The 20,919-nt window shown below is 41.4% G+C and overlaps 1 protein-coding gene across 1 annotated transcript in view; it reads right to left on the bottom strand.

Annotated features, from left to right (window-relative positions):
* AGR3 (anterior gradient 3, protein disulphide isomerase family member) overlaps positions 1–13,244 on the bottom strand; it is a 38,273-nt gene extending 25,029 nt beyond the window's left edge. The window contains exon 1 of the mRNA XM_081833989.1: positions 13,089–13,244. The gene's annotated coding sequence lies outside the window, so the exon portion shown is untranslated. The remainder of the gene's footprint in view (positions 1–13,088) is intronic.
* Between the last annotated feature and the right edge of the window lie 7,675 nt (positions 13,245–20,919).

Below are 20,919 nucleotides of genomic sequence, written 5' to 3' on the forward strand. Positions count from 1 at the left end.
TACTTTGTGGATTAAGCCTGCAACAGGTTACTGTGGAGAAGAACCTGGATAATACAATGCCCACTTAGTCACCTTGCGTATAAGGCAGAAATGACAGCTAATATCAGTTTTTAACCCTTTTTCCACCTTGATGCTCTTCTGATGTTTTTGGACTACCACTCCCATTGACCCTGACCAACAACCAACTTGGCTGAGGCTGATGGGAGTTGAAGTTCAACAGCATATGAAAGGCTCTATGTTGGGGAAGGATGCTTCTATAATACAGTATCTAAGTCAAAAATTTTCTGGTGTGAGGAAAGGATCACCGATTAACCTCACGAATTCTTTGACAACTGAAGCCCATATTATAAAATAAGCAAATCTAATATGTAATAGAAAGGCTGGTTTCTATACCCATTGACATGAAAGTTTATTTTTCATGCAAGAGTTGCAGTAGGAATAGGCAGAACACAGTTAATCTGGTTCATGTGACTTTTGCTGTAGACTTGATTGTAGGGTGCTCCCTGGTTGGCTTATTCCATTCCTTTGCAAACTTCAGAGATGTGTGAATGTTGAATAAGAACTGTGGTTTTGGTATAGTTTCAGAAAGTGCAGGTCAGGTAGGTTCACCTTTAAATGTGAACTGAATCAAAATTCTCCCCCCATCCCTGGACAAAACCCAGTCCTTTAGCTGTAAGTGCAAATTAGGCAATCTGAAGGTTATTTTCAGGCTTTTGCGCTGACATGGTCCTTGAACATGTTGCTTGGGGCATTAAAGTGAATGCTTTATGTCATGAGATGGCACATAAACATTGCCAGTTAATTAAGTATATAAATGCATTTCAGAATGGTTTCAGCTTTCAGAGGACCTCTCTCCTTTTGAAGTCTTTTCAGATTCAGTTCTTCTTTTGTTAAGAGGTGTTTTCCAATGATCAGCCCAGTGACGGTAGTTGACGGTTCAGAAAGGAGGAAGAGAACTTAAATTTACTGTCAGATACTGTATTTTTGTAGTGAGCTTCTTTAAACGTGTTCCAGATAAGGGTTAGAATAATCAGCATAATGAAACAATTTCTAACAAGAGCTGCTATTAGATTTTTATTTTTGTTTAATGCTGTATAATAGTTTTAAGAGAACATAGAACTCAACTGTGGGACCATTTTAAATATTTTCCCCTCCTGGGGAACCTTTGTGATGGTACAGCATCTGCCAAAATTAAAATGTTCTGGCTTTTCTTCTGGAGAATATAAGCACATCTCCGCAGCTGGCTCCATAAAATGGGTGGGGCTAACGGTAATTAGTCACAAATGACATATCCAGAGATGCTTATGCAGCAGGTTTACATTAATGGTTAACACAAATGATACAATCTTTTCATGTGTTCTTTAAGAAGCATCAAAAGTTTGGTTGCAAGCATTCTGGTTTTGTGCAGTCCTCTTTTTTTGCCATAAATTTCCAGCTGGGGTGTGGGACTATATGTGAAATGTAATATTTAAGTGTCTATCGTATGTTTTTAGTGGCTGTTGATTACTCCTCTGCAGGATTATTAGGCTCCTATAAACCCAATTGCCATGTGGTGAGGGCAGGTTTGGGTGGGGGGATTGCAGCTGTGGAGGAGAGTGAATAACCCTTATTTTGCAATGCAGTTGTGTGTCCCCCCCCCCATCTCCTATGTCAGTAAGGCTTCAGGGAGAAAAGTTCTATCCATGCCTCATTGCCACGTGGAAAGGTTTGTAGCAGAAAGCATGAGGAAACAGAGGGAGGGAGGGACACACACAGAGTCCCCAAGATATTTCCTCTGGGGTATGTGACCCTAGGAATAGACAAATATGTTGATTTCTGTTTTTCTCTCCATTTCTCATTTTTCCACTTTTAAGTTCAGTTCTCCACATTTCTGCATCAGTTTGTGAATTATTTTTTCAAAAGGTCCTTGTGAAAAATAATCAACATTTTATGATATTTTTTTCTAATAGGTTTTTTTGGGGGGGGGGTTAACATTTGCCAGATATACACATTTGGCAATAATAGAATACATTTTTATAATGCAGCAATATGTGCATTTTTATGACCCTTTCCCCAACATACAATTTTTGTACATATTATTTGATTGAAGAACTGCACCACAATATTCAGAGAAGTGCAAATTTCATAGGATTGCTATGTTTCGTTTCAGTTTCAGAAAATGCAAATTAGATAGGTTTGCATTGAAATCCAGAATGAATTTCTACCCCGTCTTATGTGAACCTTAACATAAAAAAGGTTCCCACTCCTGCTTTAAGTTACATGTAGCTATTATGAAAGGGTCTGTATACTGATAGCAATTGCTGCTCTGCATATGGAGACCTGGATTGGAGAAGATAGCTGAATATTTATGCCATTGATGGAGAGTGTGTTGGTTTGCCACCAGCTTTCGAAATGCTCCAAAACAAAGCACACGTGCATATTTCAGCATCTGAGACTCTCCTACCAGTTGAGGCTAGTTTTTTATGCCTTGCATATTAGCATGGAAGGTCAGGCAGATGGTCAGGAAAATGGTATATCCATCAGCGACTTGACTGTTAGCTGCTGGAGAGGAGCAGCCCATTGCATGCAAAGATTTCTCCATATAAGCCCTTTCCACTAGAAGGATGGAAAAAGTAAGTGGTCAAGTTGCACACATGAAATGGTCCTTACATATAAGAGAGAACGGCTCCACACGAGTGTCACTGGTGTTTATGCAGTATTTGACGTGCTTATCTCCATACAGTGATGGATATAAAGGCTCTGGAATCCAAGCCTTATAAGGAACAGTTGAGGGAGTTGGGTTTGTTTAGCTTGGAGAAGATTGAGAGGTGATGTGATAGCCATCTGCAAGATATCTTGAAGGGCTGTCACATAGATGATGGAGCAAGCCTATTTTCTGTGTCTCCTAGATGGTAGGACCTGAACCAGTGGATTCAGATGTCGACTAAATGACTTTCTTACGCTAAAAGCTGTTTGACAGTGGAATGGAATCCCTCGGAGGGTGGTGGACTCTCCATCCCTGGCGGTTTTTAAACAGCATTTGGATGACCATCTGGCAAGGATTCTTTAGTTGTGATTCCTGTGTTGCAGGGACTAGATGACACTTCCAACTCTACAATTCTACGGTTATATATCTGTGATGCCTGCATACCAGAGAACTGCAATAAGCAGTAGCTTCCTTGTGCTTTTCCACTGCGTATTTCAAGATGTACTTCTTCTCCCCCTCGCTTTTTACATGTACATTCAGCAGCATGGGGTGAGCACTAGTGAAACTGCAGTAGCTTGTAAGGTGTGAGGCATCTTGTCAGTACGATGTCTATGTCACCATGCATCCAAAATGCCCTATTTAATTGTACTTCATTGCTGTGGGATCTAAGTCATGACTAACTTTCCCCATTGATTTCAGTGGGTCTGTTCTTACCATGACCACATCTGAATCCAAACCCTTAATTTGCACATATTGGGTTGGATCCAGACTAAGTTAGCTGAACTTAAAAAGGTAAAGAACCCCGACAGTTAAGTCCAGTCACAGACGACTCTGGGGTTGCGGCACTCATCTCGCTTTACAGGCCAAGGGAGCCGGCATTTGTCTGCAGACAGTTTTTCCAGGTCATGTGGCCAGCATGACTAAGCCGCTTCTGGCAAAACCAGAGCAGTGCACGGAAACACCGTTTACCTTCCCACCGGAGTGGTACCTATTTATCTACTTGCACTTTTTGGCGTGCTTTTGAACTGCTAGGTTGGCAGGAGCAGGGACCGAGCAACGGGAGCTCACCCTGTTGCGAGGATTCGAACCACCAACCTTCTGATCAGCAAGCCCACGAAGCTCAGTGGTTTAGACCACAGCACCACCCGCATTCCAGTAGCCACCCGTGTCCCAGTAGTTGAACTTGATTCCCATCAAATCCAGTGGGAGAAGATAATCATTGCTTGTGTTGCATTAATTTGTGATCTAATCACAATTCACTTAGTCTGGATTCCAAATCGTTATCCTTTAGGTTTGCTAGTAATTGTTCTAGTATCTTATACCTCTAGGAAAAGCGTATGCAAATCTAGTATTCTCTAGCTACCACCATTCTGGAATATTCATGAATTTCAATATTCCACAACAGTATTCGTGAACAAATCCAATATTTATGTCCACCATAAATAAAAGATCCAAGCTTCATCCCCAAAGCATTGCTTTCTTCATATCTAACTGGTATTTCCTTTGCCATGGTGACAGCAGACCTGTTGGCTCCCTCAGGGGTTCAAGTTCTGTCTTGCTTTGACACTCCCATTTGGCACTTTCCTTCCTGTAAGCAACACCAGTCTCTCACAAAATCAAGCTTTCAAAGTGGAGTAATGGCTGAAAGGAATGACCTGGCAACAGCAATATTGGTCTAGCCCATCCCTTGACAAACGGACGGCCCCTAGATGTATTGGACTACAACTCCCATCAGCCCCCGCTAGTGAATAAGGAATAATAGCATTGCCCTAGAACAAAACTAGTTTTAACATAACATATGGCTAGCAGCTGTCAGGGCACGTGGATTTGATCTCATGGGAGTGGTTTGTTGTGTACGGTGAATGTGCTTTCCACAGAAGGAAGGAAGTTAATTCAGTGACTATACAGCAATCCATAGCAGTTTAACACTCGTTCATAGCTTTCAGCATGCTTAATGTAAAATGAAACTTAAATGCATCTAAAGTTCTGCAGGATAATTGGACTGTATGTTGGACTGGTTAACTTCCCTCTACAAATTTGTAATTGAAAGCAAACACTTCTAGAAATGTGGTATCATAAGGTGCCCCAAAATGGATTGCCAAGTGATTGTTTTTTGGGAACTCATTCACAAGAAACTTTATTTATCTTTGTCGTTGCTGTTCATTTGCCATGGACTCATTACTAGGTAAGCACTGTCTGGAGGTTATAGACATTCTGCATCTAAATCCAGTTGGGACTAGCAGATTAGAGATGAGCATCTCTGTATGGAAGATCATTTTAAATGCCCATCTGCTGCAGTGTGCATCAATGAATAGATTGGCTGGCTTAGTTGTAGTTTTTGGATTCAGGTAAACCGACTTCGGATCTTCCCCATGATCAGAAACCCTGTTTTATCAGGGTTCTGGGTCGCAAGGAGTTCTTGGTCAGACCTCCCTTCTCCATGCAGACAGGTTTGGCAGAGACGATAACTTTTGAGGGGAGCCTGCATGTGCTGACTCCATTCTTTAAGCTAACATACATTTCCCTTAAACATCTGCAAAATGCTTATGATTCTTCAGGAGCTAAAAGGACAAAGTTTGGGAGCAGAGTATAATTTCTTAAGAATGCCACCTTCCCAAGAATTATAATGCCTGTGGTTTCTTGCAGGACAGGGACAAAGCTAAAACATTTAGACCAATTTCAGTATGTATGTTGACATTTGCTCAGTGTACAGCTTTCTTCATGAAGTTTGGAGACTTGCTAGGACCCTTTATACACTGCAAACCTCAGTTTTTGCATTTTTCTGTTATATTAGTGGCACTCGCTCACTCTGAATCAGCTTTTTCCTTCCCTGATAGAAATGCAAGAAGGCAGTTATGTACCTGAAAACAACATAATCATGCCTTTTAGTTTGGGACAGATAGTGCTGTTCATGATTTGATCAATAGAGGGCACCAAATGAGAGTTTTGCTCGTTGAGTTTCTTCTCTTTTCTTTACTCTCTCTTTTTGGTTAAAAGCAAGATTACGGGGGGGGGGGGGGGGAATAAAGCTCAAATTTATGCAGGCGAGGGGGTGGGAATGTTCCCATAAAGTGCAACCATTATACTAATTACTAAGAAATCTAAATGAGTCCTTTATGAGCATGTGATCTGTTTAATAACTCTTAAACAACATTAAACAATGCAATTCGTTATTTATGTCTGTGTAATTGCCAGTGGATTTCAGTGCAAACACACAGATATGCACACACCTCAATAAAAAGGATGCTCTCCTAGAGAAGGGCAAACAACTTAATAGGCAATAAAATGCTAGTTCCCCCTATAAAAACTTTTATTTGTCTGTTCTGCAGACACATGATTAATTGCATAAACTTTCTGGGGTAATTAGCTGATTAGAAGGGGTAAAAATAATAATCTGTAGAATATTTTTCAAAGCTTGTTCTCCAAAGAGGTTGCTGATACAGACGTTTGCATGCAACATTGGTTGAATCAGATGGCTCAGTCAGTAAAGCATGAGACCCTTAATCTCAGGGTTGTAGGTTCAAGGTCCACATTAGGGAAAAGCTTCCAGCATTCCAGGCAGCTGGACTAGATGGCCCTCGTTGTCCCTTCCAACTCTATGATTCTTATCTCACAGTCTTCCAACAGTGTACAGTGAGCACATGGGTTATCATGCCCACATGTCTACATGAGAGACCTTAGGCCCAGTATTCAATTGTGGCCCTCCAGGCCCTTGGGGCAGGGGCATATGAAGTGGGGGGCGGAGAGGGTGGTCCGCCCCGGGTGCCACTTTGGGGGGGGGTGACAGAATGGGTTCCTCCGCCACTGCCTTGGGGACTCCACCCAGACCACACACCCTCTCCAGTCATGCCCCTCTCTAACCCTGCTTTTCAGCCTTCTTGAGCACTTCTCCCAAGCAGAAATTTGTCCTTGAAATCTGAGAATGCCCCTTGCTTCCTTGACTGGAGCATAGCTAGAAGGCTGCTTGAGACTCTGCATAAGTAACAACCCTACTGCACAAAGATAAAATTTATTTTTGTTGCTCTGCCCGGTTTTGCCCAGCTCACACTGCCATGTGCCCCACCCCTGGTTTGTAGCTTGTTCTCCATGCACTGAATGCTCTTAAGTGCCCCAAATGCAAAAGCTGCACAACATGCAAACTCTGTATGTGGCATGCACTAAGCTGCTGCATACACTCTTTCACTCTTATCAACTCTACAGGCACCTTAGATTTAGCATTTTGATCTAGCCAGCTCAGATCTAGAAGTTGGGCTCTATTTTCATGATGCTGGTAAAGATGAGATATTGCCTAAGGGAAGTTTTTGGGGTATCTCTGCAAGCAGGTGTGAGGCATCCGTGAGAAATGTAACTACATTCAGTTGACAACATCTGCATTTGCGATTCTGTCTAGTGCCAGCAGAGGAAGGTGGTTGTAGTGCTGTAAGTTTTGATTTCTGGCAAAGCCGGCATAACAAACTGGCATTTGGTGTTCAGGATTCACCAGGAGATAGTTGAAAAAAAAAGGTGGGCGGCTCCCACCAGTGTTTCTGTGACAGTAGCAGTTCCCCAAATGCTGTCACAATCACAGAATACAGAAATGTGTTTCTGCTGTTAAGAGTGGAAAGAGTGCTTAACACATTTCCATTGGTTCTCTTTCTCTCTCCCTCCCTCCTCTCATGTGTGTCAAAATTGTCTGCTCTCAATTGCTTGCCCTCCTGCAGGGGGGAAAGAGATGAGTTGCACTCCACCAAATATGAATCACACTCTCCCTCCAGCTGCAATTCTGTAAAAGAAAGCTTTCAGGAGGCTGACAACTGCCTTGCCTAGCCTTGCTTTTAGATGGGTGCAGCTATCTTGGGAATATGGTGCATGCAGAACAAGTTGTTTATGTGAGCTACACTCAGTGGTTGGGCGGCCCTTTCATGGCCCAGAAATGAATCTGCAATAACATCCACAGATAGTTGTCCACCCTAGTATGTATGTATAACAATAGCAATAACAATAATTTATTATTTATACCCCGCCCATCTAGCTGGGTTTCCCCAGCCACTCTGGGTGGCTCCCAACTAAATATTAAAAACACAATACAGCATTAAACATTAAAAATTTCCCTAAACAGGGCTGCCTTCATATGTCTTTTAAAAGTAATAGTTGCTTATTGCCTTGACATCTGCTGGGAGGGCATTCCACATGTCGGGCGCGTCTACCGAGAAGGCCACCTGCCTGGTTCCCTGTAACCTCACTTCTTGCAGTGAGGGAACGACCAGAAGGCCCTCGGCACTGGACCTCGGTGGCCGGGCTGAATGGTGGGGGTGGAGACACTCCTTCAGGTATACAGGACCGAGGCCGTTTATGTGTATGTGTGTGTTGCTTCTGCCAACCTAGCAGTTAATATTCTGTTGGAAGCCACCCAGAGTGGCTGGGGAAACCCAGCCAATGGGTGGGGTATAAATAATAAATTATTATGATTAGTCAAAAGGACACTAGTGCTAGTAGATAAATAGGTACAGCTGCAGAGGTAAGGTAAACGGTGTTTCTCTGCACTCTGGCTTCCATCATGGTGTTTCGTTGTGCCAAAAGGGGTTTAGTCATGGTGGCCACATGACCCAGAAAGCTGTCTGTGGACAAATGCCAGCTCCCTCAGCCTGAAAGTGAGATGAGCACTGCACCCCATTATTGCCTTTGACTGGACTCAACCATCCAGGGGTCATTTTCCATTACCTTTTACATATCCCACCTAGCTAGAATTTCTTGCATGTTGAGATTGTTAGGTGCATTCCTCTTGGTTTTGTCACAGTCTGCTGAGATTTTTTGTGTGTCAGCTATGGAGAGGGCCTTTTCAGTTGTGGTGCCGTTTATAGAATCATTTTCCTTCTGAAATCAGGCAAGCATAGACATCAATAAGCTTTCACTGTTTGCTATGGTCTTGTTTGTTTGTCCAGGCATTTGTGGTTAGCTTTTAGTAGAAATTGGCCTGTTTATTGCTGTTTTGAAGTAATTTGTGCATATTTCAATGTGTTGATTTTTTTAATTAGAAATGCACATGTACTGCTGTGAAGCACCCTGGAATCAGTGGTGAAGAGTGGTGTAGAAATGTTTTAAACAAATAAAGCTGATCTGCCTTTTTACTTGTTTGCATGTTTGTATAAGTTATTATATATACGTGTGGCATCTCGTAAGTTGGGGGTTAATCAATGGCTTCCATTGATGATCCTGGACTCCCATTTTATTCTTCAAAATTGGAGTGACTGACTTTTTAAGTTAGGGCATGTGTTTGGCTCTCATCCAGATGTTCTGAGACCACCCATATGTCTGTGTAGTTATCCAGTCTTCATGGTTCCAAACAGAAAGTTGACCAGACACAAAATGCTGCCTGACTGAATGGCAGAGCTTCAAAGAGGTCTTTTGTCGGTGCAGATAAAAGCCTCTTTGTCCAGTTTTGGGATAGATATCAGTCTTTTCCAAATGGTGGACTACAGTATGAATTCTCCCTCGCTTCAATCACTGAAGTAGCATCTGGATATTGCAGGGAATTCTGTATGTTCTCCCCCCCCCCCAGGCTGAACTCAGAGCAGATCTGCAGTTCAGCAAAACACATCTCCTGTTGAGATCACGTCGAAGCCACTATCTCTCACGCAAACATAGCAAACTCTCTGCACTCTAGTTAATTTTGCTAATAAGCTTCTGGTTTCTTGGGCCATTAGACATTAAGACCAGTTTTTGTGTGTACAAATAAGCCATTAGGAAAAGGGCATGTTGATTAGCGGATGTTCTGGTAGCCCTAGATGGAATTCATTTGCATGCATAGGCTAGTGGCCAGATGCTCTATTTAACATTTTCTAGAAATTTATTACAACTGAGCAATCTGAGTTTAAGATTACTGCAGGCCAACATGACTACTTAAAAGATACTTTGAATGTGGACCACTTGTATGAGTCCATTGGAAGACTGGCAACAGGAGTACATGCAAGAGACATTTTGTTAGATTTCTGATACGCTATTGCAACTAAAGAAGGTGGTAACTTACCAACTTCTTTAGTTAGGGATGAGAAAGAAATCTGATTCATTTAGCATTTAAAGGCAGATTTATCTGATTTGCAATTTTCAAAACAAGATGTGAACCAAAACACAACCACCCTTTAAAATTCACACCGCTCTGAATTTTGCAATGCAGTTCTCCAGCAAAGCAATGTGCATGAAAATGCATGTGCTAGTGTAGTATGCAGAAAAATGCATATATTTGTGGAAATGACTTTAAAAAATGCATTATAGGGAAATTGCTTTGCAAAAATGTGCATATCAAAAAGGAGCATGCAAAAATGTGTGTGTTACGAGAAATTCACACTTAGATGCTATTTAATTTGCATGAAGCCTTTTAAGATTGGGAAAATGATAACTAGAGAGAAACTGATATTGACACATTCTGTAGTGAATCTATCTCCCTGTGAATGACATTAATGCCTCAGATCTGCAATTCTTCCACAAAATGAGCTTCAAGTGAATATTATTCTTAAATCCTTCTTTTTATCCAATTTGGCATCACATTGTTTCTTCTGAATTTAAAATACCCAAATTAACAATGTTTCCCCACAAATGTGGTTGGCAAGAGAGAAATTTGCTGCTTCTTGTTTATTTAATATATTCTTTTTATGCTTTTCAGTCCAAAAGTTTCCCAGTGTGGCTAACCACTCATAATGCACTGAAGCAGCCAAGTGCAATCAGAATTGACAATGATAACTTTAAAATAGCAAAATTAGATGTTAAAAAAACAGATAAACCAGAGTTATCAAGAATAAACAGCTTTTTGAAAGCTGTGGTGGGCTCTTCAAGCATCAGAATGATAAAGGAGATCCTCTCTTAGGAGAATATTCAAAATATAGGGTCTTTTCAGTGGTGACACCCTATTTCTGGTCACTATCCATGGTAGAGGACCCTGAAGAGGACCTCAACATCCAAGCAAGTTCATTGGAGCAAATACTGGTATATTCTTAATAAAAGCAATTGATATCTCACAATCCATCTACTTGCCATTCCTTTGAGCCACTTAGCAGGAAATAAATCCTTTAGAGTTGAGGCAGGAATGGGGAATTTATGCTTCCCCTGATGATGTTGGACTCCAAATCCCATCTGTGCAATGGTCGAGGATGATGGGAGCTGTAGTCCAACTACATCAACAGAGTTCCTATCGCTGATAAAAGGGAAAGCTATAAATTAAATTGTCAGAGGTAAGCTTAACTACCCATTTGATATTTAGTTTCAGGGTTAATCCTAGTCTAGGGGTCAGCAAACTTTTTCAGCAGGGGGCAGGTTCACTGTCCCTCAGACCTTGTGGGGGGCTCGACTATATTTTGCAGGGGGGAAATTAATGAATTCCTATGCCCCACAAATCACCCAGAGATGCTTTTTAAATAAAAGTACACATTCTACTCATGTAAAAACACACTGATTACAGGACCGCCCACAGACCAGATTTAGAAGGCGATTGGGCCAGATCTGGCCCCCAGGCCTTACTTTGCCTACCCATGATCTAGTCCACCTGCCTTTCTTCAGCTGAGGCCAGTTAGATGTACTGAGAAGTCCACAGGCAGGCCATCCTTTTCAGTTGTCTGGGACTGATGGGATACGGAGTCCTTCGACATCTGAGGGGAACCAGATTGGGGAAAACTGGTGCAAAAGGGCTAAAAGAATGGAAGGAGTTTGAGTAATATTGGAAAAGAGAGGAAGAGGGATATGACTTTAGTCAACATTTTGGATGCCTTTCTGGAGTTTTGATCCGGGACAGCAGATGTGCTGCTTGGTAGGGAGTACTAGGCTGTTCCCAACTTGTAAATAAACTCAAATATTACTGAAATGGCTAATGATCTCTCTGTTCCAGAGGAAGCCAAGCCCAAGTAAGCACTATTCCTAGGATGTCTCACAATGTTGGTAAGGGCAACATGCACCATTTTATATTGTGGCTGAGCATACTGAAGCTCTTGGGAGGGACAATTTGAAGAGGAGACAAGAGGAGGGAGTGTTTAGCCCTTTCCCCCCTATAACTTCCTCCTTTCACAATTCGTATTCAAAATGAATGTTTCCCACATTGCAAACCCTGCCAACCACATTTTAACAAGTTAAAAAGGGCTACTGCTCTTTTTGTTTTGTGGCCTGAGGCCACTCATAGCATGCTTGTTGATCAAGCAGCACTGAAAGAATTCATCGGTGATCTAAGGATTTCAAAGCATCTCCTTGTGACCTGCAGATCAGAACCTGTCTCTCTAGACCCGGCACTTTTATTGCTTACCGTTAGCTTATCTCCTTTCACATCCTCATTTCTTTTTTAACCTGAGGAAACTTAGGACAAACAGCTTGAGCAGGGATTGTAAGCAGAAGTTCAAATTCCTATCCTGTCGCCCTTCAGTTTGTACTGCAACATACATTTACCCATAGACTTTCCTGTCCTTTCCTCTCCAAAATGGGGGTGCACCAAAGATGATTCAGTTTGAGACCCCATTTTGGAAAGCAGATCAGTCTGACAGAATGTTTCAGGCACAACTTGTTTTGCCTCAGGGCTGAATCAGAACCTTGCTTTGGAAAATCAGAGGTTTCCAAAATTTTCCCATTGACTACATGGAGAAATGGCCAGGGGTGGAGGGAGTGTATAACCATTTTGGCATAATTAGATAAAATTTGCAGGCATTGTTGCCCCTTCTATAGGGATGGTGCCTACTGAATTTCAGAAAGATGGGGGCAAGGGTAGTCTTTAAATTTCTGGGGATTAAGAAATGCGTAGACACTGACCCCTCTGTGATTTCTATTTAAAATGTACATTGTTGGGGTGCAGAATTTAGGAAGTTATGAAGAATGAAAACATTTTGAGGCCTTGTTTTCCACTTAATTGACAAAACCACGACATTAATTTATATTTAGAATAAAGTCTTTATGGACCATGTCAGGTTTGCTTTTGAGTTTCTGGCTTATCTGCAGGGAAGCCCCTTTACTAAAAAAAATAGTTGATAAGAATAAATAAGTTTTAAAAACTTTTTCTCTGGTTGTATGACTTGGGGAAAAGAAGTTCACCCATCCACGCTCACCTGTCTGAAAACAACTTAGTAAGATACTGTCATGTGTATGTATCTAACACAATGAAGTCAGAGAGGAATTACTTTCACTTGCTTTCCCGACCAGGATCTGTATTGGTCTGTTGGACTAAAAAATAAAATTAAACTCCTCTGCCTACTTATTTGAGAGTAACACCATCAAACCCAGTGGGAGTTACTTCTGAGTAGACCTGTATTGAACTGTGAATCAGTGATGCCCATGATGAAAATTGAAGAAGGGTGGTCTTTAATCAGACTAATTAATTGAGAACATGTTTGTATGATGCAAACAAGTGACAGATAAATCTTATGAAACAAAGAAACAAATATTTGGCTCTACTCACCATTGCCTGTTGGCATGTGGCCCCTGACAGATGACTTCTGAGGGAATGTGGCCCCTGACAAAAATGTTCTCCACCCCTGCTCTATAGGAAAGCGGTAGCTTCATGCCACAGGCCAGTTACCATACTTAAACATATTATATCTCCTTTGTAAAAAAAAAAAGTCTCCACGGTATATTTACAGCTTCTTTCTCCAGGGACAGGAAATAGCATTAGAATTTTGCCTCTCTGTTTAGCCCACACAGAGATTTAGGCAGAGATAATAAGAAAATGCTCTGCAATTATGCTCGCTCACACAGTATTAGCCTTTCAGATATGAAGCTGAAGCCAAAAGGAATAGCTCAGCCATTTAGGGTATATATTTCCCTGGCACACTGTTAATATTACCAAAGTCATTAGCTGGAAGTCATTTGCGCTCAGTCATTTTGCCTGTTAATGAGGCACTACTGAATCCTCCAGACATTAATTCCATTTAGGGAAACACAAAGGCAATCTGTACCTTACATCAAACGATTATGACTGCAGTGAGCGTGAGGAATTCGGCCGTTTGTAGGGGGTTGTTTTCCCCACAACAGACCCTCTGAAGGGAATTATGCCGTCTTTCAGATGTTAATTTGTGAAGGAAAACTCAATAGCTAATAAAGACAATTGTGTCTGTATTGTAAATATTAGGAGCACTGTGAAACCACCACCCTGTTCTTTTTTTGTTTGTTTTTGTTTTAATAACAAAAAGGAGTGAAATAACGGGTTGACAGAGACCATTTTCACAAATGACACCCACATTTGGGTTGAGCATCTTCTCATAGCTGGTAACTGAAGTGTGAGGCCTACATTTGGGCTAGAAAGTAGTTTAATTGTTAAATTACTGTATGGTTTCATTTAGTATCTCTTTATTGCATTTATATCTCACCTTTCCTTCAAGGAGCTCAAGGCGGTCTGTGTGGTTCTCTTCCTCCCCATTTTCCTCTCGCAGCAACTCTGTGAGGTAAGTAAAGCTTGTGACTTACCCAAGGTCACCTAGTGCCTTTCATGGCTGAGCAGGGATTTGAAACCTGATGTCCCAGGTCCTAACCCAACATGTCACCACATTAAATCTTCCTTATTTTCTCTTCAGCCCTGCCAAGATCTGCACTGCACAACTTTGGGGAAACAAGGACAAAACCATAATGCCAAATCTAACAAACTTGTTGAAGGAGGTCCTGGACCCTAGACATTACAGGGGAAGAACAAAACACTATCGAATAAAGTGAAGAAAGGTCTACCTCACATTCTTTTAACCTCTAATGGTATTTTTCAGCAGCTTGATCCTATATGTGTCCACTTGGGAGTCCTGAAGGCTTCAACCATGCCTCCTTTCAAACAAATGGCTAGAGGAGTTATAGTGTGGCAGGGCACTCCTATACACACTTACTCAGAAATAAGTCCTTTTGAGTTCCATAGGGTTTACTCCCAAATAAATGGATGTAGGTTTGCAACCTAAATCTGAAATTCTATGCATATTTCTGTGAGAGCAGGCCTGAATGAATTCAGTGGGACTTAGTAGAAACTGACTTCATTATGGAAGGATCAGATTCAAAATGTATAGTTTTCTTAATGTCCAACTTGGCGGAAAATTGTGTTTTTTAAAAAAAGTTCTATAAGTAGCATTGGAAATGTATCAGCCAGGAATGCTCTACCAACATAACTGCTGGCCAAGAGGTTTGGTAAGTTGTTTACCTGTATAGTAAGGAAAAATCCTGCCACAGAAAACAAGGGAAGATTCTCCACATCACTTGGCAAGACAATTCAGATGACCAGCTTACTGAGTGACTATGCAGAAGTGGTTTCCTGTTAACTGATTCAAACAAAAAGGATGCAGGTGATTCTTTGAAAAATTGTGCACTGTCTATGTGTCTGCATTTGAGTATTGGGATCATTCTTGGCAATCCTGCTCAGAACCATATCCCTGTAGATACCGTTTTCTCGTTTGTTGGTATTGTTTCAACTATTCAAAGAACGTAAACCTTGTCCCACAAGCACAGTTGCTTCCCTCCAAACTCCTTCAAACAAAAATAAAGGCATTTATAGTTAGTGTTTCCATTCCCCAGACATCACTCTCAGATTCAGACATCGGTCATGATGCTCAGAAAGGCAGCATCTATGCTTTATCATATCCAGTGGAAACAACGGATCTGTTCACTTTTGAGAGCCACTAGGATTTGGCTTGCAGAATGATGGATGATGCTTAGATTTCATTTACTGTTGATGCGCGTGTCCATGTTTTCCTTGGCAGTAGTTCTACTTACAAACTATTTGGCAATTCAAGCAGACAGAAGATGCCAAACCAGAGATATGCCTAATTCCATTTCATTTTATTGTTGTGTAGCTCTGGGGATTCTTTGCTGACTTTAGTGGAATAGGGTTCCATGTGCACAACTGAAATTAGAATCTGAAAAGAAAGTCTAACATTCTTTATGACTGCTGTTAGTGAATGGGCTATACCAGGTCAGCCAGAAGTTGTTGGGTTACAGCCATTTTCTGAGTTACCTAAGACATCTCGAGCTGTTAAACCACCATTACTGTTAATACGGCCATTGCAATTCCCTCCTGTAAAATCTGCCCTTTGGCCTATTCCTGTCAGGAATTCTCTGTTCGTTTTGCATGAGCTCCATGTTCTCTGAATTTGTTGACATTCATGAATCACTGTGAAAAAGCTATGGATTGCTGAATGAAAACAGATACTTATTTGAAGGAACATAAACATTTTCCTCCATCACCCCTTCTCACAAATGCTAATTGTGGAGAGCTTTTCCTGGTATAGGTTCTGGAGTTCCAAAAACATTGTCTTTCCATTCGAAAACTCTTTTAATGTATTTCTGTTGTCTTACTTGCTTATGTTAACAAACAGCAGAAAAGTCTCTGTAAGAATTCACATTTCAATGCAAATCTGAGGCACACCTCTATCTATTCATCTATTGAGAGGTTTAAGGCTATAAGACAATAGGCTTTTAAACCAGCACTAAGGATGTGATGTAACTTTGAGTCAACTGCCCCTGTTACACAGTGCAATAAACTTTGCAAAATATTTACAATGCCCAGATGGGTTATCTTGCTAGATCCTGTTTTGAACAAGGAATGGAATCCATGGAAGTTAACAAACTGGCACTGCTAAAACTATGTAGCACTGATATTCAGAGCTCTGCAATAAAAGTGTTAAGACCAGTTCTTCATTGCAAATATTAAAAAATCACACTACTGATTTTGGCTTGCACAGAGTTCATCACCTTAACCAGTTGAGGAAGGAAGAGGCAGTTCAATCTATCTTTCTACAGCCATGTCTTTACCTGCCCTTTATGTGATGTCACACAGGACTAGGAATGGATGGACCTGTCAGTTTTGGTTCTCTCAGCTTCGTATTTTTCAAATCTTAATTCTAGTTCTCCATAATTCCACATCAGTTTGTGTGGATCATGTCTTTCAGCCTGGACACTGAGGTCTAGCTCCGAGGGCCTTCTGGCGGTTCCCTCACTACAAGAAGAGTTACAAGGAACCAGGCAGAGGGCCTTCTCGATAATGGCGCCTGCCCTGTGGAATGCCCTCCCATCAGATGTCAAGGAAATAAACAACTATCTGACTTTTAGAAGACATCTGAAGGCAGCCCTGTTTAGGGAAGTTTTTAATGTCTGATGTTTTATTGTATTTTTAAAATTTTGTTGGAAGCTGCCAAACCCAGCCAGATGGATGGGGTATAAATAACAAATTATTATTATTATTATTATTATTATTATTATTATTATTATTAATTCCAGGGTTTCTGTTGGCAAGTTGGCTCTTGCTTTTTCTAAATGACACCCACTTTCACAGCATCACAAAACACAATCAGATTAACAGCACTGGTAGAGATGCCCATAGAAACTCATTTGCATGTAAGGCAAAATTATGGCGTTTTAAGCAAGCCTGGTATTTACTGCCCTTCTGAACATGACTGGGGCTTTTAGCATCTCCCAGCCTGCGCAATGTGGTTTTCCTACTGAGTCATTGTAATGCTGTGCAAAATGTCCACTTTGACAACAGGCAGGGAAAGGGTTACTCTTCTGTCCCTGAGGAATGGAAGGACCACAGCTGCATATCCTCAGTGGACGGCTTGCCAGAGAACTGCCTAAGAGAGAAACTACGCTGGACTCAGCTGCAGCGAATTCTTATTTGATCATTTCAGTCGCTATATTAAAGTAATGTGCTTTGTCACTTTGCCCTTGTGCTACTTATATTATATCACCATCAATATGCACATTGTTTAGAGAGCAACGTTAGCAAAACTACACACACACACAAATTAAATTTCCCTAAAGGAAAGGAATGAGAATAAGAAGTGCAAGTTATGCTATACAGGTAGTGAGGGGCAAGCGAAACATCAGGTGATTTGCCCTTCAGATCAAAAATTTGCTTTATGCTAATTTCTTCAATTAGCACTAAGCAAATTTCCCCTATTGGACAGAAAACAATTACATAGCACAGGAATACATTTTTAGAAGTCAGTTTGCTAAATCCTAGCCAGACATGCTCAAAAATGTTTTACATTCTTCACTAAATTAGAATAAAAGGGTGCATATGCATTTGGAACTACAAAATACACATAACAAAGCATATTAAACTGCTTTTAATTTACATTTAAATGAAGACCTCTTTAATAAATTAGGCTATCATTTTCTATGCAAGCTTGATAATATCATCATAACCCATTGCTGAATTATGATGATTCAGCTGTTAAATTTCCAAACTAAGCCAAAAATACTTGGCATTTACTAACAAAAAAAATCGAGTCTTTCCTAAGGCTTCTCGGATTTGGCTTCAGAACCTAAGAACAACCTAAAACCTATGTATCTTATTTTATAAAAAGTGTGCTCACTGTGCTTATTAAAGGAAGATGTGATTTCAGCACTGAAGACTTGCCTTGTTAATTAGCTAGAAAATGCACTGCAGATTTTTATATAATATATGGGATGATCTGATGATGGTCTAATCTCCCAAGTGGTTCAGAGTTATATATCAAATGCTTTTTTGTGGCGGATTAACATGAATAGGTTTCTGCAGGAAAAGCATGCTTTATGAAGAATTTTCTGTAAACTAAGCTGTTGTTTATTACAAAGAGCCGGTGACAGAGATATGAACAAGAACCATAACTCTGAAAAGGAATACTGAGAACATGGAGCACATTCAGGCCCAGCACGTAGTCCAAACTGGCATTCCTATCAAAGATGTTGCCATCAGGAATGCATAGGCACTCTGGCAGATGCTTGATCAATTCTTTTCTTGAAACCATCCAAGATGGCATGTTCCAAAAGCTACCATCCAAAGATGGTATTTAGGTCTGAGAAGCAGGGCAGGAAAAGTTCCATTTCAGTTCTACTTGTTATTTATATATTTTTATTTGTAATGCAGATAATCTAAGTGAAACAGTAGATTAGGCGTGGTTAATACAAAACTGTAGACATTTGCCTAGCTGTCCGGATCACGAAGACAATTTTTAGGCTATATCCTCAAAAATGTTGCAAATCTCTCCCAGTTTTGTATTATCCACAAAAACGATAACTGTGCTTCTTCATCAGAGTCACTGATTAAGATAATCACCACACAAATCAACATATAATATGAATGTTTGTTTAATAATATCATCTGCAACACTCTCTGCATGGGTTTCCTATAGCCCACTGATGATTTGTTTCCAGGACTAGTTCCAATGACTGATTATGACTTTTAAAGTCTTCCTGGTTGGAACCAGGTTATCTTGAGGCACGTGGGTGGCACTGTGGTCTAAACCACTGAACCTCTTAGGGTTGCCAATCGGAAGGTTGGCAGTTCAAATCCCTGCAACGGAGTGAACTCCCATTGCTCTGTCCCAGTTCCTGCCTACCTAGCAGTTTGAAAGCACGCCAGTGCAAGTAGATAAATAGGTACCGCTCCAGCAGGAAGGTAAACGGCATTTCCGTGCACTCTGGTTTCTGTCACGGTGTTCCATTATGCCAGAAGCAGTTTAGTCATGCTGACTACATGACCCAGAAAGCTGTCTGTGGACAAACACTGGCTCCCTCGGCCTGAAGGTGAGATGAGCACCACAGCCCCAAAGTACCCTTTACTGTACTTAACCATCCAGGGGTCCTTTACTTTTGCCTTTTTTTATCTTGAGGACAACCTTTCCCAGTAGAAACCTATCTACTTGCTAGGTCATCTGTGGAGGCAGTCTTACATGTTCCATCCATCCTGTTTGTCTGTCACAACTACGGACAGAGCCTTTGTGGCAGTAGACCTGGTCCCTGGAACTACCAGATGAGAGATGCTTATGTGCCTTTCACTGAATGCTGAAGATCATTCTTTGAGTAAGCTGCATGACTGAGCCTGACTGTAATGCTGAGTGCTACTTATTTATTTAAAAGCATTTATAAGCCACATAATATTTAAAAAGTGGTGTACAACATAAAAAGAATCATTATTAGAAAAATACAACATAAAACCAGCAAAATGCTTATATAAAAGCATATTGAAAACAGGAACTCAGGGAATTCATACAAATAAAAACAGAATCTGATCTCATGAGTCAGGGAAAGCCTTGAGAAGAAGATAGGTCTTTTAAAAAGACATCTAGATCAACTGTTGCTTGCTGCTCTGTGTATGTTGTTGCTGGTTGTTTTGTTTACTTATTGCTGCTCTGATGGACTCTTCCAAAAATTATTTTTTATTAGGCTTTCAAATATGTAAGAACATACGAACAAAAAAGAACAGCATATACAAAAACAAAACCCAAACAAACCTCAAGACCTTCCCAACACAGTGGTCCCTAAAAATTGTATTGCAGAGTTGGTGGATCTTTAGGAACCAGGTGGAAGTTGCCATGGTCAGATCACAACATAGACATTTCAGGGAAAAGAAGAAAAGAGGAGAAGTAAGAAGGACAAGGTATAGAGTATAGGGATTTTGCAAAGTTTTTTGCAGATAAAATCGCTCAGATTCGGGAAGAAGTAGACTCCACGGTGGGAGCAGGGCCGGGGCGGGAGAGTGCTAGAGTTTTGTCTAGTCAAGTTGAGTGGGATCAGTTCCAATCTGTTACCTCCGAGGATGTGGACAGGCTGCTTGGACGAGTGAAACCAACCACCTGTCTCCTAGATCCTTGCCCATCCTGGCTTATAAAAGCTAGCCGGGAAGGACTGGGCGATGGGCTTCGTGGGGTGGTGAATGCTTCCCTCCGTGAGGGAGCCTTCCCAGACCCGCTGAAAGAGGCGGTTATTAAACCGCTTCTTAAAAAACCATCTTTAGATGCGGCCACAATGGCCAACTATCGCCCAGTCTCAAATCTTCCATTCTTGGGCAAGGTGATTGAACAACTCCAGGCATGCCTGGAAGAAGCGGACCATTTGGATCCCTTCCAGTCAGGATTCAGGCCTCATCATGGGACTGAAACTGCCTTGGTCGCCCTGGTTGATGATCTCCGGTGGGCTAGGGACAAAGGTGAGAGCTGTTTCCTAGTTCTGCTGGATCTCTCAGCGGCGTTTGATACCATCGACCATAACATCCTTCTGGACCGTCTTGAGGGGCTGGGAGCTGGGGGCACTGTTATACAGTGGTTCCGCTCCTTCCTCCTGGGCCGTGTTCAGAAAGTGGGGGGGGATGAGTGTTCAGACCCCTGGGCTCTCACTTGTGGGGTGCCTCAGGGTTCTGTCCTCTCCCCCATGCTTTTCAACATTTACATGCAGTCGCTGGGAGAGATCATCAGGAGGTTTGGGCTGGGTGTTCATCAGTATGCGGATGATACCCAGCTCTACCTCTCTTTTAAATCAGAACCAGTGAAGGCGGTGAAGGTCCT

This window comes from Podarcis erhardii (genome assembly GCF_964252035.2).
Source record: "Podarcis erhardii genome assembly, chromosome: 12".
In the NCBI taxonomy this organism is placed as follows: Eukaryota; Metazoa; Chordata; class Lepidosauria; order Squamata; family Lacertidae; genus Podarcis; species Podarcis erhardii.